Source organism: Saccopteryx bilineata, chromosome 3, assembly GCF_036850765.1.
Source record: "Saccopteryx bilineata isolate mSacBil1 chromosome 3, mSacBil1_pri_phased_curated, whole genome shotgun sequence".
NCBI classification, from domain to species: domain Eukaryota; kingdom Metazoa; phylum Chordata; class Mammalia; order Chiroptera; family Emballonuridae; genus Saccopteryx; species Saccopteryx bilineata.
In genome coordinates this window covers 218,207,824-218,227,487 of record NC_089492.1, presented here as the reverse complement: position 1 = coordinate 218,227,487, position 19,664 = coordinate 218,207,824, and the positions used below count along the sequence as shown (strand labels likewise).

The 19,664-nt window shown below is 35.7% G+C and overlaps 1 protein-coding gene across 11 annotated transcripts in view; it reads left to right on the top strand.

Moving 5' to 3' along the window:
• ADGRL2 (adhesion G protein-coupled receptor L2) overlaps nucleotides 1–19,664 on the top strand; it is a 549,783-nt gene that overhangs the window by 408,313 nt on the left and 121,806 nt on the right. The window lies entirely within an intron of this gene.

Here is a 19,664-nt window from a genome sequence, read left to right as displayed (position 1 = left end):
GGACAAGCTATGGGCATAAAACATATAAAGCAAAGTGTAAAGAAATGAAACAGGACTGGAAAATGCATGCCTGTCTGAAGTGGACAGATGCTACTCAACTTCAGGGGATTAATTTGTCAGTATCTTGATACTTTGTTAATGTGAGTACATTTTCATTTGATCTGATGTATTTTTCCCCAAGAAAAGTCAGAAATTGGCTTTGAATGTTATATCTCCATAATTTGAAATGGTGACAAGTAATTCAGAAAACAAATTCAAATACTGAGGGGGCAAATGGAATATTACCTGTGGGCTGAATTAATCTTGTGGTTTGCCCATTTCTACCCTTTTTCTTAAATAAGATTATTGAAGTAATCTAGGTAAGAAAGAATGAGACTGGAAAAAATTGCAGCGAGATTACATAAAAAGGAAGGAATGAATGAGATTTGAGGAGTAGAATTTAGAAGTAGAATTGATGGAATTTGGTAAATCACTGATGAAGGAAAGAATGAATTTTGAAGTTGGTTGGTGGTGAGGAATGGAGGGGAGTGAATACTTAGGAATACAATAAACTGAACTCTCCCCGGGATCCAGAGGCAGTGATAGTGCCTGGCTGGCCCTTGTGGAGTTTGGAAGATGGAGGGAAACTGGTCATATCCCGCACAGATCCAAGATCTGGAGTAGCAGGAGTTTCTGGAACTCTGTGTACTTGCCATGGGTTCCTCTGCCGGCTCTTCTTCAAGAAACTGGCTTTTTCTCTGTTTGTTCTGTTTTTTATCTTTTCCCCCTTGCCTTACTCAGAATTTCTACTCCCACACAGTGTTATCTGAGGATGACTTCCAGTGTACGCCACCCAACCTTGTTCCACGCTGTCTGCTTCGTCTCCTGCTCTAATTCTGGAATCACACCATGTTTCCCAATTCATATTCTAGAGCAGTGGTTCTCAAAGTGTGCGCCCGAGAAGATTTCCAGTTGCGCCCTACAGTATTCCAGAGAAATGTGTCTGTTGGGGACCAAAAAACCAATAGGAGTTTTGGAGTTTAAATTTGGAGGGAGGGGCAGAGGTGTGGAGAATTGGCTGTAACTGACAGTCTGCCCATCCCTCACCTCACTTGCCTGATTAGGTTGCAAAAGGCTGTTAAACTGGGGTGCTGGATTGTTTACACCGCCCCCCATGTTCCCGGAAAGACTGGAGGCAAGTTTCTTCTATCCTTTGTTTGGTGTAAAGTTAAGATGATATGTATGGTGGGGGTTTTGGATTGATGATTAAACATAAGGAATTGTCTCTTGAAGCCTTTCGGATTTCTATAAAAGAAGAATATGCGGTAATATCTGAAAAAGCTTTAAACATTTTACTACAATTTTCAACATCCTATTTATTTGAATTAGGATTTTCTACCCTCAACACAATTAAAGAGTAAAAAGATAGGAATTCTTCAATGTATTGACGAGAAAATGAGAGTTTGCCTTTCAAATATATGCACAAACATTGAAGAAATCGCTAGCATACATCAGGCTCATGTTTCTCATAAACACAAAAATGAAAAAACTTAACATTTGTGCCAGGACCTGCCAAATTTACTTAATCTTACTAAGAATATATATATATATATATATATATATATATATAAAGATAACTTTTTGTCAGTTTATTTTTTTAACCCCTCTTTTTTACAAATTCTAAAAAGCATAACAAAATATAAGATAAAAAATTTTTTTAAATGTCAGAATAAGTTTAATTTTGTCATTTATTTCATTTAATTACCATAAAAGCATGCTTGGACTTTATATTTTTTTCTATAACATTTGACTTATTATAACATATTTCTCAGAAGTTTGTATATTGTGCGCCTACAATTATTTGTAGGATTTTAAATGCGCCCCAACTTCAAAAAGTTTGAGAACCACTGTTCTAGAGAAAGAAAGTCAAGGCCTTACTCCTCTTTTTGTGTGGAGTCACATCATTCATTGCTCTCATGATCATGAACTGGCTGCTCTTGACTTGAAGAACCATGTCTTTCATTCAGTTGGGTTGCTGGTAGGAGCTTCTGATCAGATTAGCTTTGCCTCTCGGCAGTAGTGTAGACAGACCATTTTCAATTAGGATAAACTTGGTACTAGCAGAAATGGTGATTTGTAATTAGACATGGTGAATGACTGTGGGGAGTCAAAGTGGATCATGAGTTACTAAGATGAGAAAAATAGAAAGAGGAATGGATTTGATGGATAATTATGTGGTCAATTTAATGAAATCATTATCACTGAAAACAGTTAACTGGTAGTAAAGCTTAGGCTTAGACAACCTTGTCAGTGGGGCATACTTACTGAGTTTTTTTCTTAAATCTAAGAATTAGATATTTAATATTCATATTCCATATGGCCTTACTCAGCATTTAACACAAGGCTTGCTTTATAATCTTTAAACAAAAACATGAATAAAGTTTGGAAGATGTTTATTGTAAGTGTACAGAAATAACTAGTTTTTAATGTCGGTCCCTAATTTGTCCTTTTAATTTAAATCTAAAAACAATGGCTGCATTTTGTCAGACCCATACTAGATATCAAGGACTGTCCTCAAGGTTTTCTGTTTATCTACTTGGGTGAGGCCCCCAGCAGCTCAGTAGGGTTTGTATTATTTTCTCAATTTGTACTTGAGAAAACTTCAGCACAATCAATAATAAATGCAGAAATGAGGTTCATTTATCCTCATGATTGATACAGCATTATTGGTGCTCTTTAACTTGTACAGTAGTGAAAATCCATTTTAATTTTTAGTTTTTGAATATTTCTAGACATACTGTGGTGCCTAAGATTTAACCAACCATAATTTAAGCAATGCACATTTGTAAAAAGATAATGGCTTTACAAAAGGTTCATAAGTGTACATGTGCTATGCACACTTTGGCTATGTCTGTTTGACAACAGACAACCTGTTGAGAAAGTGTAAGATATACACTTTCCATATATAAGGCGTTCCATATATGCTTTTTGTCTGGTGCCAGACAACTTACAAGCCTTACTTTTTCGCTGCATTGACTACATGTTTTAGCATTTGTCCACAAATGAGTGGAAAAGCCTCTATCATCCCACACATGGTTCCTTCTGATGGAAACCTTCCCTTGAATTTATCACCCATTGACAGACAGCTTCCATGCAGAGAGGGTTTGCTCCAAACTTACTGTTGGAAGATTATATTGTGATTTGAATATACTGTATTGTTAAAGTTTAAATTTGAGGGTACTTGGTATATGACAGCATTTAAATAAGTTAATTAATGAGTAAAATTTGAAAGAACCATTTTTTGACATTTTCAGATAGAATATCATTGGCTATGAAGACCAGTAATCTAATGATGTATGGACTAGAGAAAAATTTTTCTGTGTTCATACAGCAGTTAATCTGTTACATTCTCACTGTTGTCATCTAAATTTTTACTGTTGCTGCTATTTTGAGACTGGCCCTTGAAAATGTATCAGAATGGTAAAACATTTTCTCTCAAAAGAGAAATTAAAAAATAGTTTGGGATGGGGCAATAAGGCAATATAAAGATAAAGATTGGATTTAGAGAGATGAAACTGGAAATCAGAGGGGATGACACTTAAAATATTATAATACTGTAACTTTCTGAGGAATAAGCAATTATCGTAGCCACTGACATTTACCATTATGCTCCTGGGATAATAGAGATGTTGGTTTAAATGAGGCCTCATGTAGAAACTTTGAAATTATATATAATGACCCTTTGGATTGGAGAAAGCCAGACCTAATAACACTTAGGACATACAATTAATACCATTGAGTCACTTCTTGACTTGATTTATTTGTAGTCATTCATTATTTCATTCAGCAAATGTGATATTTATTGAGTTCTTACTATGTGAATTTTTTTTTTGTCTGTGGTTGGTAGGATGAACTAAAACTTAAGAAAAAATATCATTTAACCTATTTTCTTAAACTTCGTCTTAGTGCAGTAACAAATGTATGTACTATGAATATATTTAGGGCTAAGACATAGAACAGTATATTCCTTAATCTCTGTTGTCTTCCAAAGCATAATACATCCTCACCTCTGTAGATGGGAAGAGGGTCCGTATTTGACTTAATGTTCTTATTTCTGACATGATCAAAATTGGGGATGATTATTTAGATAAAGACCAGTGAAACTTTAGTACCCTTTAAAGATGATAGGCAAGTGTACAAAGACTTGAAAAAATAATTTATAAAACTTTAAAAGCACATGAAATTAAGCTGTGGACACATTTAACACCCCTCCCCATAGATGTAATGTAATGGATAAGTGCTGTTTGTAAATCAAGAGCTTATTCATCTATTTTATTGGATATGGCTTATTTTTAGTCTGCTATGGATGGAGTTTGTAGTTTGACATGGTATGGTGATTATAGTCATATGATACGAATCACTGTTTATTTTTTCTACATGTTTGAACATGTGGACTGAATACAATTTTGAGATATTCTTCTCTGCAATTAACTCTCCAAAGTTTAAGCAATTATGTTTAAACACTCAAATTTTTAGTAAGGATTGAGAAATGCTCCCAATAAAGTTGTAAATTATGGACACCATTTTAGATAGTAAAGTAAAATATAGTGACCTGAATTTTAGTTTTTCAGTAACGAGAATCAAATTATTTTAAAACACTGGTCACTTTAATTCTGACATCATTGTATAAATGTTCTTTTATTTTTATAAAAGGAATGTGTTTAAGTTATTTATGTCAATTCAACAGGATTTTTGTTTCTGCTATATATTTTTGAAATGTTTTATCTTTGCATAATTAATTATAAGTATAAAATGGTCACAAAATAAAATTAACATTATTTTGATCATTTAGGCTCTGATACTGTGTAACGCTTTTAAAAAGTAAGAGGAATTCAATGACTATTGAATCTTAAGCAAATGTAAGAGAAAATTAGGAAGAAGAAAACAAAAAAGGATTTGAAACCCTGACATCCAGAAAGTAACATTTTCTCAGAACATCACAAGTGATATTTTTAAAAATACATACATACATATATATATATATATATACCCACCTGTTTGATTTTATATATTTTAAATAACAAATAACATGCTATTAATTTTAAACACTTTTGGTTTACACATTAATGTGTTAAATATGCAATATCTCTAGCAAATTTTATAATCATATACTGTATGATTTCAGTCACTTAGGGTCCATGTTAACTGGGACAAACTTCTTATGGTAATGTGATGCAAAAGGTGCTTTGGGGAAAAATCTAGGCAACTAATATTTTGGATCTTGGACGAGTTAATTTTTCTGCTCCAATTTCTTCATCTTAACAGATAAGACATTAGATTGGAAGGGGGCCAATCTCTGAGCAAATTCTAACCTGTGAAATAAAGTTGTTTACGAGAGCCAACTATTTATTTATAACTTTAAAAATCTGCTTGCCTTACTATACTTTGTATTCTATTATTTTTATATTTTGCCTTATAATACCAATTTTAGCATGTGATAGGTGATTGTTATTAAGTATACAGTTGTCTTCCAGTTGCTGAAGTCATTTTCAGTAAATATCCTCATTAATTTTAAAACGTGCATATTTTACTTGTAGGATGATAAAGTGTCAAAGTATTGTATATAGTACCATAGCAGGTTTTGCAAAGATTATCTTCTTTTCAGGAATACCAAGTCAGGTTAAGGAACTCACTTAGCACTTGATAAATGTAAGACTGTCAGGGCAGGTTCTGTATGTTTGACTAAAGGTGTTGCGCCTGACCAGACGGTGGCGCAGAGCATCGGACTGGGACTCAGAGGACCCTGGTTTGAAACCCTGAGGTCCCTGGCTTGAGCATAGGCTCATCTGGCTTGAGTGTGGGAGTCACTGGCTTGAGTGTGGGATCATAGACATGACCCTATGGTCGCTGGTTTAAAGCCCCAAAGTCGCTGGCTTGAGCAAGGAGTCACTCTGCTCTGCTCTAGGCACCCCCCACCCCGGTCAAGGCACATATGAGAAAGCAATCAATGAATAACTAAGGAGCTGCAACGAAGAATGGATCTTTCTCATCTCTCTCCCTTCCTGTCTGTCCCTATCTGTCCCTCTCTCTGTCAAAAAAAGAGGTATTACTATGCAGTATTATACCCAGAGAAATTTATTTTTTATTGATTCTGTTAGTATCACATCCATGTCTTGATATTTAATATTGTTTTCCATCATGAGTCATTTTTGCTTGACTTACATCAGTCTATATGTATATTTACATACAGAAATATAAAAAGTATATTTTCTATATACTTTTTGTCATCATAGTATAGAAGATAACTTATTTTTAAAAAGTTCTTGTATTTACCCTGGATTTTATTTCACTTGCCAAAGTTAAAACTAGCAGACTTTATAAATTAAGAGAAAAAAATTAATAATGTGGATTCGTCATATTGTTATTTATCAAGGACTTAAAGTACAAAAAGGCTAAGATGGATGAGTGAAAGCACTTTTTCAATTTTGAAAAGTAGGTATCTTTTTAAACGTGTGGTTTTTACATGATCTCTATTGATAAATTTGCCAGGAAATAAAGGCAAATGACCTTAAAGATCCAACACCTTTTAGCAATTCTTGTGTCCTTTTTAATCTGTTACCGCTAATTTTTGAATGTGCTCTATCCACTTGATTTATCTTTCTCTGGACTTCAGTAGTCTTTTCTGACAGTAACTATGTAACTACTTTTTTTTTTTTTGTATTTTTCTGAAGTTGTAAACGGGGAGGCAGACAGACTCCCGCATGCGCCCGACCGGCATCCACCCGGCACGCCCACCAGGGGGCGATGCTCTGCCCATCTGGGGAGTTGCTCTGTTGCAACCAGAGCCATACTAGTGCCTGAGGCAGAGGCCATATAGCCATCCCCAGCACCCGGGCCATCTTTGCTCCAATGGAGCCTCGGCTGCAGGAGGGGAAGAGAGAGACAAGAGAGGAAGGAGAGGGGGAGGGGTGGAGAAGCAGATGGGCGCTTCTCCTGTGTGCCCTGGCTGGGAATTGAACCCGGGACTCCTGTATGCCAGGCCGACGCTCTACCACTGAGCCAACTGGACAGGGCCGTAACTACTTTTCATATAACAAATAGATCTTGATTCAAAGCTAGTTTTATGTAGCTTCGTGAGGGGAGGGACCATGTTTTTTTGCCAGTATTTATTCCCAGACCTCAGGAAGATACAAGGCACAAGTTATATTTTTAAATGAATAAATATTTGATGAATGCTGAATAGATGAATTAATATGAGTTTCGCAACAGATTGCTGTATATTGATGGAAAGTGAGTAGGCCTTTTTTTGGGGGGTGGGGGGCGTTGACCAGAGCTGGATTTACTTTTTATAAACTCTAGAGAAAGAGGAGAAATATTAACTTCTTGTAACCCTTATATTTGACTGAGCAGTTTCACCTCTTTTTCACATGTACCAATGTATTTTAGGCAACTAGAACAGTGTATATGACATAGAGGAAATAATATATAAGTATTCAATATTAAAGGAATGAATAAATGAATGAACCCTATTCACAGTATTGTTAAAAAAAAAATGACAGACATTGATTTAGAAAAAAAAATTGCTCATGAAACCAAATAAAATTATGCTGGTTTCTAAGTACTTTACTAAATCACAAAGAAAAATGAGTAAACATTGGAAGGCTATGAATATGATCTTTAGTGTGAGGTTAATACTTTCTTAAAGACGTTATTCTGTATAGCTTTTACATAGGCAAAATACTCTTCATCTTTTGGGGGTCAGCAGTGCAGGGTGTTTATTTATCTATTTATTTTTTGTGACAGTCAGAGAGAGGGACAAATAGGGACAGACAGACAGAAAGGAAGAGAGATGAGAAGCATCAATTCTTCATTGCAGTACTTTAGTTGTTCATTGACTGCTTTCTCATATGTGCCTTGACTGGGGGGGGGGCGGCTACAGCAGACCGAGTGACCCCTTGCTTGAGCCAGTGACCTTGGGTTCAAGCTGGTGAGCTTTGCTCAAACTAGATGAGCCCTCGTTCAAGCTGGCGACCTCAGATTCTCAAACCTGGGTCCTCCACATCTCACTCCGACACTCTATCCACCGCGCCACTACCTGGTCAGGCAGTGCAGGGGATTTAGATGATTTGTTGGTAATCAGCCGCTAGAGCTGCTGGTGTCAGAACATAAATCAGAAATCAGTTTGTTTGTTTTCCGGACTATTGATCATCTTTATCCTGTGTAAGGATTCGCTCATGTTGGCCTTCATGTTGCATTGTCAGCTTTTGGGGTCACCAAACCACAGTAAACATTGGGTGGAACCCAGTTCCTCAGTCATAGCATTTTTGTGTTGCCTCCTAAGTGTTGCCTGCTGTCTGAGGAACTTCAGGTTTTAAATAATGGTCCTGGAAGGGAGTCTCCTCTAGAAATTGAAAAATTATACCAAAACCAGGTTTGACAATCTTTTTCCTTCACTGTCTTACACCACCCCTCCCCAATCTGAGCCATGTGACACTGCCCTAAACAGCAGGACGCTCTCCTGTGACAATTCCCAATTTTCTGAGTGGGTTGTAGCGAGCAGCTTAAAAGATGGATTAAGGGAGGGGACGGGGCAACCTCAGTCTCTTGCTGTTATTTAAATTTGGTTTATTGCCATGTGAGATTTAATTGCTTACATTTGGGGTGATTAAGGGGGAAAACCCAGGAAACCAGGTATCGTACATACATTGCAAGCCTGCTACAGAATCAACGAGCATGTTTTCTCACCCAAAAAGATGTATAGTTGAGTTATATATAGTACATCAGTTGTAAAATAAAATAATGAAGATGTCTGAAAAGATTAGGAGTCAATACATTTGTTCCAAACATATTGAATTATCTGTCACAAGTATTAAATCACCCCTAGCCTCTTGTAGTTCCTTAGTACCATGAATTAAATTTATCTGGATAACAGCAGATATTTTATTTTTCAACAGTTTTAAGTATTTATAGGAAAGTTAAAAATAATTACATTAAAATATATTGTGGAGGAAGAGCTAAAATGCTGGTATTGAATTTTTCTTTATTATAAGTCACTAAAAACTATAGAAACTTACATTTTCATCATTTTGGTCTTTTAATTTTATACTTTACCACATACTTACTTACCATAGATATGGGTTAACAATGTTATGGCAACAGTCATAAACGTTTCTAAACGGCAAATTGTCACATATATTTGATGGTTTAATGCCTATATCCTTCTAACAATAAGACCCTCTGTGTGAGTCTCAGAACTGTCTAAGCAAAAAAATTGCCAAAGGATGTATCTGAAGGCAGCATATCACTTGGCAAATGTGTACATGTTTAGTGAGGACCTGCCTCTAATTCAGAAGAAATTGAATGTGTTTCCTACAGCATTGAGACAGTGCATAGAATTCTTTGTCTTTTTCCTCCAAATAGCAATCATCGACTTATGCAGAATATTGCAGCAGAGAATGAACTGAGCAGTGAATTGACCAATGACTTAATGGTAAAATTAAGAAACAGATTATAATTCTGTTTCTGTTTAATTCGACAGCCTCCTTTGCATCTTTGTTAATATGAAAATTTCAATCATTATAAAAATGTATATTTAAAGATAAGTAGGAAAATGGGTTTTCCCATCACCTTGGAGTTGGTTTTCTGTTTTACTTGATTTCTAAAACTGTGGAAGCTCCCATGGACTGCTTCACAGAGAGCAGGTTCGCCCTGTGTGCCAGCGGCCCCGCCCCTTTTCTCTGTTCACCGTTCACTCTCAATGGACAGCCTTCACTATTTAAAAGGGATACTAAGTTAGCTAACGTGTTCCATTGTCTTTCAGCTTCCCATCTAGATTTCTGAAACCGTGACCTTAAATTATTTATTTTCGTAAGATGTAATTTTAACTAATAGACAAAACCAGTTGTGTCTGGCCTGTGGTGGCACGGTGGATACAGCGTCCACCTAGAATGCTCAGGGCACTGGTTCCAAGCCTGGGCTTGCCTGGTCAAGGCACAGATGACAAGCAATCAGTGAACAACTGAAGTGAAGCAGCTATAAATTGATACTTCTCACTCTCCTCCCCTCCCTCTCCTCTCTCTGTAAAGTCAATAAGTAAAATCTTTAAAGCAAAACCAGTTGTGACACTGGTCATTAGTTTTTTCGGTATGTCCATGCCAGTCTTTCAGTTTTTATTAGCAAAAATATATTGAAATAGTTAAGAGTTGGTGAGGAAGTGATATCTAATTTTTCTAATTACACTTCTACTGATACAAAGATAAATGTGAAGTATGAAAACTGGAAGCCTTATAACAGCTTTACTGTGTTGCAGCGTTTTGGTTACTTCTGTTTGGGAATATGAAACGTCCATATAGTTCCTACTTTAAAGATTATGATTTTCCCTCCCTCCTCGCTCCAGTGTGCAGAGATCACTTTCCTTTGAGCACTGTACATGAGGAGCCTGCCTGGTCTAGCAAGTAATCTGATCATTCCTAACTTGCTGTATTTTCTCAGTTGTGGGATTGGTAGTTTTAACTACTACTTTTGGGTCAAGAGCTTTTGATCGTCCCCCCCCCCAAAAAAAAAGAGAAACCAGGAACCTGAGGTGGTCTCTGTAGGCATCCTTTGCTGTGTGCCCTGCTGACGACTCCCAGGGAGAAGTTCCTCACCTTTCCATGAAAAGTTAATTTTTCTAAGGGACATTGAATATTTTGTTTGAATTTTATTTAAATGTTCTATATAGATTGTGAAATCTAGAAGAAAAAGAGTTAGTATTAATTAAAGTTCCGAAAGAAAAATGACACTGGTTTTGGAAGGATCAGTTTATTGAGTATATTTTGTTTGCTAAAGATTTCTTACAGTAGTGCTCACTATGTACATGAGGAAAAAGGGGTTAACATGTTTTTAGTAACTTACCGGCCAAGATCACATAGTGTTTACGTTAGTCCAGCTGAGAGTCCATCCAGACTGCCTTGCTCCTGCGTCCATGTTCTTATTGTGGAGGCATGCTGGTCTTGGAGCAATAGGAAAGAAATGGTAATGCTTTATGAACGTGCCTTCTTTCTCTTTCTGGAACATGCCAGATATTTTCTCGTGTCTGGAACTCATTCCTCAGCTCGTCACATCACTGGTTTTGTTCTCATCCTTTTGGTCTCGGCTCTAATTAACGTCACCCCCCAGGGAGGCTTTTCCTAACCATCTTATGGAAAGCATCTCCTGAGTTACATCATCCTATTTATTTTCTGAGCAGTTTTAGCGTCTGTAAACACTTCATTTGTATGTCTCTCCATTGTAAGCTCTGTGAAGACAGAGACTTGTCATTTTGTTTTGTTTCCTCAAGTTTTGTTTCATGGAACAGCGCTCAGCACACGTTAGTGTATTCAGTGGCTATTGGGTCAGTGAACGCATACAACTTACTATATACCTGGCTGCTGCTTCTTCCTCTTTTTTTTTTTTAAAGTATGTAGAGATAAACAAGTACTATTTCTTCAAAAACATTTTTTAAAGAAATAAGACTGCACTTCAGTTTTAATTTCCCTTGTTACCATGGCACTCAAAAGTTATTTTAAAGAAATGGTAGGTTACTTATTAATATTCAAGAAAATTATTAGAAGTTCTTACTAAAACTATGCTTTGTTGATGTGACATTCTGTACCCCTGCGTCCTTTTCCCACTTAAGGGCCACTTCTGCGAGCACATCTTCCTGATTGAGTTATCAACCTGCTTGCATATCTTACACAAAAGAAAATAACAACTTACTGATATTTGGGATTTTGCCTGACAATAGTTGCTTTCAAGACCTGTGTATAGTTTGAAATGAAATCTTAAACATTAACCAAGGGTGAGCTCATAATACAGAATTATACGTGGCAAGAAAATGCTTTATTTGAGTCTTAAAAACATTAATGAAGGGTGAGCTCATAATACAGAATTATAAGTGACAAGAAAATACTTTTATTGCTAGAATATAAATTGCTGTTTATGGTTACAGATAAATTACACAAACTTACTTAAGAACTGCATTATGTTTCTAGGCAGAAGAAATTGAGATCTGTTACATAAGAATAGTGGCTACTTTTAAAACTGGCTATCAACAAAAACTCCATTAATTTAAGTAGTTTTTTTTGTTTAAGTAAATTTAAGTAGCAACTTCCTTTTGGAGAGGATAGAGGAGAGAAAAATAACCTTGTAAAATATTTCCAGTTATCTAATATGTAGTAGCCAGTTGATTTTGTTTTACAAATTACTGTATTTTCATATCTCCTTAAGACAAAATCCTTATGTCTCTTCCTTGGTTTGGCAATAAGTGACTATTACGATTAGTGGTTGATGATTACTAAGATCCCACTGTTTTTTAAAATGTCTACTTTCCAAAGATAACAACAACAACAAAATAGCCTGGATATAATGGTGTTTTGCTTTACTGATGGACAAGGTAGCATTTTTCCTGAGCCCAAGGAAAAGAGGAGCGCTTTTTTTAGGTGGTATAAAAACAAACCAAACTCCTTCCCTGGAGTATTCTGATTTCCTTTCCTATATGCACATCCACCAGCGCGAGATAGCTTTTTTATCTCTAAGCTTTTTTGTATCTTACTTAAGTGAGATAGTAGGAGGCAGCTCTATTACATGTAAGAAATCACCATTGAGGCTACTGAGTGAGTTTTATATTTAATTCTACACTTGAAAACTATTTAAATAATTGTGCAAAACAATATCTGATCAATGCAGAATCTTAACCCACAAACAAACAAAGTATGATTGGGTACACTGCTTTTCTTCCATTGGAATTGCTAAATGCTAAGCACCTAAATGAAATACAGTTATAAGGAAAACCAAATATTTAATTGCAAAGTCAAGAATGAGTAATGTTTTTAAAAATTTTAACATGTATGACATCATTTAATTGGAGTGACTATTAGGAGTTAACTTATCCATCTGTGAAGAATTCAGGTTCTTTTATTCTCTGTGTACTTCAGATTGTTATCTCTATGTCCTATGACAGTCTACCTTCTAGATTTATGGTCAGGTGGAGGCCTTACCAGTTCTTAAAATTTTGGAGCACTGTGGTCTTCCTCGGAGAATCAGATAAAAGCTGTGTAACAATTCCCAGATAAACGTGATATTTCACAAAGACACAAAATATTATACCCTTGAAACTTGCTTAATAATAAAGCTCTGAAACAAACTCATAGATAGAGAACAAATTGATGGTTGCTAGACAGGAGGGGTTTGGATGGACTGGGTGAGAAGGGATTAAGTACAAATCGGCAGTGATAAACATTGTCATGGGGATGGTAAAAGACAGCATAGGGAATAAAGTCGATAACATTGTAATAACTACTCATGTTGTCAGAGGGGTACTAAACTTATGGGAGTTTCCCTTTGGAAGTTATGAATGTCTAATTACTATGTTGTATACCTGCAACTAATGTAATATTGTATTTCAACTGTAATTGAAAAGTTTAAAAACTATTAAAAAATAAAATTTCTCTTTGGATAGATAAGAGAGAGAGAGAAGCTTACTGGCTTTTGTTTGTTTTATACTTTAAGGATTTCATTGATTATATTCATTTGCGTCACTGCTGTATTTCAGACACTGGTGAAATTGTTGAAGAAAAAGCAGACAAGGCCTAATTTACAGTTAGTTGCAATGCGGGGAGCCATGCACTAGCTAAGTCAGTTACACATGAGATGGGTTCTGCAATGTTCACTGGTTTCAGTGGCCACTCGTCTCCTCGTCTCCTCTCTTTCTTCGTTTACTCTCCACAGCTTAGCAACAGTGAACTCTGCAAAATACAAAAATTTTTAAAAGACTTTATTGATTCATTTTAGGAGAGAGAGAGAGAGAGGGAGAGAGAGAGGAGAGAGAGAAAGGGAGAGAGAAGGGGGGAGGAGCAGGAAGCATCAGCTCTCATACGTGCCTTGATGAGAAAGCCCAGGGTTTCCAATCAGTGACCTTAGTGTTGCAGGTCAGTGCTTTCCCCACTGCGCCACCGCAGGTCAGGCTGTGGAATAGAAATCAGATTACTTTCTTGTTCTATTAAAAACCCTTCGGTGGCTTCAATTGGTAAGATTCCCTCCAACTTGCCGTGCAGCCACTCTGCTCTGTGCTCCCTTGGCTTCAGGCGTATTCATCTTATTTTAGTTCCTGTGAACATCTGAGAACCTTTAAATCAGGAGTTTCATTGCTCAGAATCATTTTTTCATCCCCTCCTCACAGTTACTTTTTTCTTTTTTAGGTTAGAATGTAAATGTTCTTATCTCAGAGGAGCTACCTGCCCAATTAAAAACCCCCTCTCCCACAACAACTACGCGGACACCACTTCAACTTCTCTCTCATCTCCTCATCAGTACTTGCTGTAATGTGAATCTGTTTATTTTACATCCTTTTTTGGAAAAGGTGGGAACCTATCATTTGCCTTAGAATGTTAGTTACAGGTGGCTGTGAATTCTTTTTTTGTTTAACCAGCACCTCATTGAATCAAGAAAAAGAAGAGTTGGAGTGTATAACAGTGTATAATGGGGAGATACTGGACCAAACATGATGGGTTAGGATATCCTGGTGTAAAGATCTGAAGGGTGCCTGGCATATTTGACTAATGGAAGTAAAATATAGCTGGTGGGCCCAGAGAACTTGTGTTCAAAGCAAATGGTACCCTGTAGTCTGTGTTCAGGATTTTCGTCTTTATGCTAAGAGCTGGTGGTAACCAGGAGGCTGGCCTGAAAAGCTCCTTTGGAAAGGTCATGATGGCTGTGAGGATAAGAGATTGCTAATGGGATGAGCAGAACTAAAACATATGAGGAGGGATCTCAAAGGGTGTAATGAGAGTAGTAGAATTCGGGGTCAGTAAGGAGATTATCTTGTTAAAAGTAGAGACAGAGAAAAGGGAATGAATTAGCGAGATACTTAAAACATTAAAAACAGTCAGACTTGGAGATGGGAAAGCTGGTATTGTCCTGAGTTTCTGGTTTGTACAACATGGATGAATGTTGGTGTTTTTGCCTGAGATAGAAGAGGACTACGTTTTTTCCCACGTGCCCAGTTTTCCCCCTTTCCTTATCACCTATTGTTTTCATCTATTTTCAAATATAGTAGATAAATGGAAAAATCCAGGACCTGATCAGAGTTTTCTGATTGAAAAAAAAAAAAGATTGGAAGACCATTGAACTATCTTACTTTAAACTGCAGTATAAGGATACATACAGATCATTTTTTTATTATTTATTTTTTGATTTATTCATTTTAGAGAGGAGAGGGGGTGGGGTGGGGGAGGAGCAGGAAGCATCAACTCTTATATGTGCCTTGACCAGAAAAGTGCAGGGTTTTGAACCGGTGACCTCAGTGATCCAGGTCAACACTTTATCCACTGCGCCACCACAGGTCAGGCAGTTTATTATTTTTTTAATGGAGACTATAATCTTGCTGTTTCTTTTCCCACACAATCAACAATATTGGCCACCCCTGTTATTAGATCACTGTGTATAATGACTTTCAGCCATGCTAAATATACCTGAGTATACATATAAAAATATCATAATAAGAAAGTACTAACGTATAGGTATAGTTTGAATACTTCAACTACACTCTTTGTAATTTATAAAGAAGTACAATTTCTCATTGTTGTGTATAGAGGACGGATAAATGTCAAATTGATCATCAAACTTATTTATTAAGTGTTTATAAAATGTAAAAATAATGTGACTTAAAATTGGATAACATCCATTAAAATATTCAGATGCAGTTTATTCAGGTAAACATCTAGATTGTTTTCCCCAAGGGAGATTTGAATTGAGTCTTCATGAGGTCAGATTAAATTTTGAATTCTTTCATATTCACTTAAGTATCTCTATCACTGTCCGACAACTTAGTGGTAATTTGATCTATCTACCTTGTCAAATACTATGTTTAATGGCTACATATCTTGAAAACTGTTCGGTGCTGTACCATGTCAAAGTTGAACAAGTAGGAAATGCACATTTCTCCTAATGAGACAACCACAGAAAATTAGTAATGCTCCATAAGATTTGTATAAAATGAAAGACTTGGCTTTTGCCAGACAATTATTCAGAGTTAATTTCATACATATTGGTGTGTGTATCTGCACATAAAATTTTTATACATATTCATGAGGCTCTTTATAAAAGGAGAATGAAATGTGGTTAATTTATTAAAAATACATTTTTCTCATAACTTAACATTTGTTGAAACTGAAGACTTGTACAAAAACTTTTATTTACACCTATTATCTAAATTGAAACAGTTGGATTTCTTAGATCTTATTTACACATCTACTTGTCTGAAAACAAGTAATAGCCAGTGGTTGTGTCTTGTTTATACTTGAAATGCTCTAAAAGAAAAACTAAATACTCACTTATTCTTTCTTGAACTATATATTGATATGTTTGGGATATATTAACACAACATAAAACTTCATAAGGTATTATTTTTAATTAAAAGAATCTGTTTTCAGATAAAACAGAGGTTGAAATGGAGACTTTTAATCAATTTCAGATAATAGCTTCACATTTTGAAAAGTACCCATAATGCTAATCTAATCTTAGCATATTTGAAAATCATGGGCCACGAAAATATTTTCAAGTATATAAATATAAACTATCTATTAACCCTTTGAGTAGTACCAACGTTCATGTACGTCCTTCGTGCCTCCTGACCATCCAGAATACGATCGTACATGTGTAAGGCAACTTTAAAAAAAGGCAAATGTATGTTCTTCTTGTTTACATAAATTGGTTATCAAACAAACATGATTTTAAGTTAATAAAATGGTAACTGGAACTAATTTTATTTTTTGAAAAAAATTCACTCCCGGTGTCAGCAAGCATGAAAAAAACTCTCACTACTTAAAGGGTTCATTTGTCAAAACAACTGGTACTAAGAAAGCATTTTTACATTTATTTACATACAGTGAATATTATGAAATGACCAAGGTACTGGTTCTTATTGGTGTAAATACAGTTAAAACAATGATTTGTAGCCTGACCAGGTGGAGGCTCAGTGGATAGAGCTTCAGCCTGGGAAGCAGAGGACCTAGGTTCAAAACTCCGAGGTCGCCGGCATGAGCGCGGGCTCATCCGGCTCTAGAGCGGGCTCACCGGGCTTGAGTGCGGGATCATAGACATGATTCCATCCATGGTCGCTGGCTTGAGCCCAAGGTTGCTGGCTTCATCAAGGGTCCAGCCCCCAATCCACCCTCAGTCAAGGCACATATGATAATGCAATCAATAAGCAACTAAGGCACCACAACTGTGAATTGATGTTTCTCATCTCTCTCCCTTCCTCTGTTTCTCTCTTGCTCACTCTCACTTAGAAAAAATGATTTGTAGCTGTACTTTTTTTCATTTATATTTTAGCATAGTCAAAACAAACAAAGACATATATTTTTTCCCATTTTTCTGATCATGAAAATTTTTGCATTTATATTGGTTGGTACTCATTGATAACTATTTAAGAAAAACTACACCTTTACCTAGTTAAAAGTATTATTCTAGTTAAAGCATTAGTAGGTGATAATATTCCCTGTTTTTTTTTCTAAGACAATACATATTTTTTTAATCTGGTCAGATGGACTAGGAACTTAAGTGTAAATATGTATAAATGACTATGTCATTGGTGGAAAATGAAAAAACTGTATTTTTTCAAGTCAGTGTTTAATAGGTCATCATTTTCATTGACTTTATTAATTTGTCACTAGAACTGATGAATTTAAATTGTTTAGAAATTAAATTTTGAATCTCTGTTTTTAAAACTATTCATTTTAGAGAAGAAAGAGAGAAAGGGGGAGGAGCAGGAAGCATCAACTCCCATATGTGCCTTTACTGGGCAAGCCCAGGATTTTGAACCGGGGACCTCAGAGTTCCAGGTTGATGCTTTATCCACTGTGCTACCACTGGTCAGGTGATTTTTTTTTTTTAAGATGAGGATGTTGATTGGTTTGCTCCCTACCTATTTTCTAATCTCAAAGGAAATGAATAAAACCACAATACTAATGAAAAACTTGTTAGGCCATAGCTTTCTGTAAGTGGTAGAATCACCTTCCTGCCCACACAAGATTCTTACTTTTAAAGTATGTGATTTAAAATTTTTTTATATTTTTCTTTTGAAAGCTCTGGTAGTGCTATTATTTATTTGCATGTTCTCTGACCTTTTTATATTGACATATTTCTCTCACAAAGGCTCCTTTATTCACACTGTATTAAATATTGGTGTTGACTGAACTATGTTCATTCAAGGAATCACATGTCCTTGGAAATTATTTTAATTTGTACTTTTATTTCTGTAAAGTCATTGCCAACTGAAGACACTAAGATATTTTTATACGTATATACTTAGATATATTCTAGATTTCTTAGGGCTAGTACATAGCCAACATACTCAGGGTTTCTTACTACGGTGGTGTTAAAAATGTGCTTTAGTGTTTCTCATATCAAGGAATGCTGACAAGTTTGTACTGTGCAAAAATAGATAAAATGTAAGATCAGAAGCACAAATTTTTACTAGATTATTTTGTCGGCTTTATTAGCTTAAATACTTGAGAACGTGCAGGATTAAAATGAGCAAATTTATGGTGTGAAATCATTATGTGGAATGTAGATTAAAAAAAGGAACACACTAAGTACTGTATTTGTTCTGTATTACTGTATCTATTATAGAGAAAATGATGAAGTTAAAGCTCATGTTTATTTTTAATACAGGGTCTTGACTGAAACATAAAGGCATTTTAAGCCACCTACCTATTTCAAAGATGGTAAGAACAGGCCACCTGCTGTTAACTTGCTGGAAGGGAAGGGGCGGGATGGAAGAGTTTTAGTGATTTGCTTGCCTCTGAATATAAATGAAGCTGAAAATCATCTGTCCTGTGCTCTTAATAGTGAATTACTGAAGTATTTACATCTCTGCAAAAATGAAGGCTGTTAAAAAGGATTACCATTAGCCTTCTTTTAGTTTTATTATCTGAATACCCATTAATACTGGATAATCATATATAAATCAGGTAAATTACTTAATCATTAATGTCTCTAAATGTGATACTTCGTGTATGTGCTTTGACTTGTTCAGACTGAAATGTAGAAAAAACCATTGAACAGCATAAATGGCAGATCAGAGTTATGCCTAAAAATCAGAGAAAAGGGAAGTAGCCTTTACAAGTGGTACAAAGGAGGTTATTTCAAGTAGTAAAGTATTCTGAGGCGTCAAATGACTTCCATGCAAAAGCAATACCTGGTAAAATATGCTGAGTATATTAGATAGAAGGAGGCTAGAAAGATTTGAAAACTTGGATACTATATTCAATGACTAAAATCGAGATCTTTGAGTAGGGAAGGAAAAATTGAGATAATTATGATTATTTGCCCCACCCCCATAATGGAAATACCTAATTCTTACCAATGAACACACTGAAAGTGCCAGTGTTACTGAGTAGAATTTCAGTTTTGCTTTAGTTATCCATTAATAAAACTTACTATAGGATCACATTCCTTTTATGGTTGTATATGAAGAAGAGAAAAATGTATAGAACTCACTAATTTTAGATGTAGGTAAAAAAATGGAATATAGTGAGAAATTATAGTTGTGAATAATCAACTGTAGATTTCTGTTTGAGCTTTCGGTGGTTTTGTCCTAACAATGTGTAAAGAGTTTGTTTCCTGGATCTTTTCTCACTTATAAACTTTCAAAACTGCAGAATCCT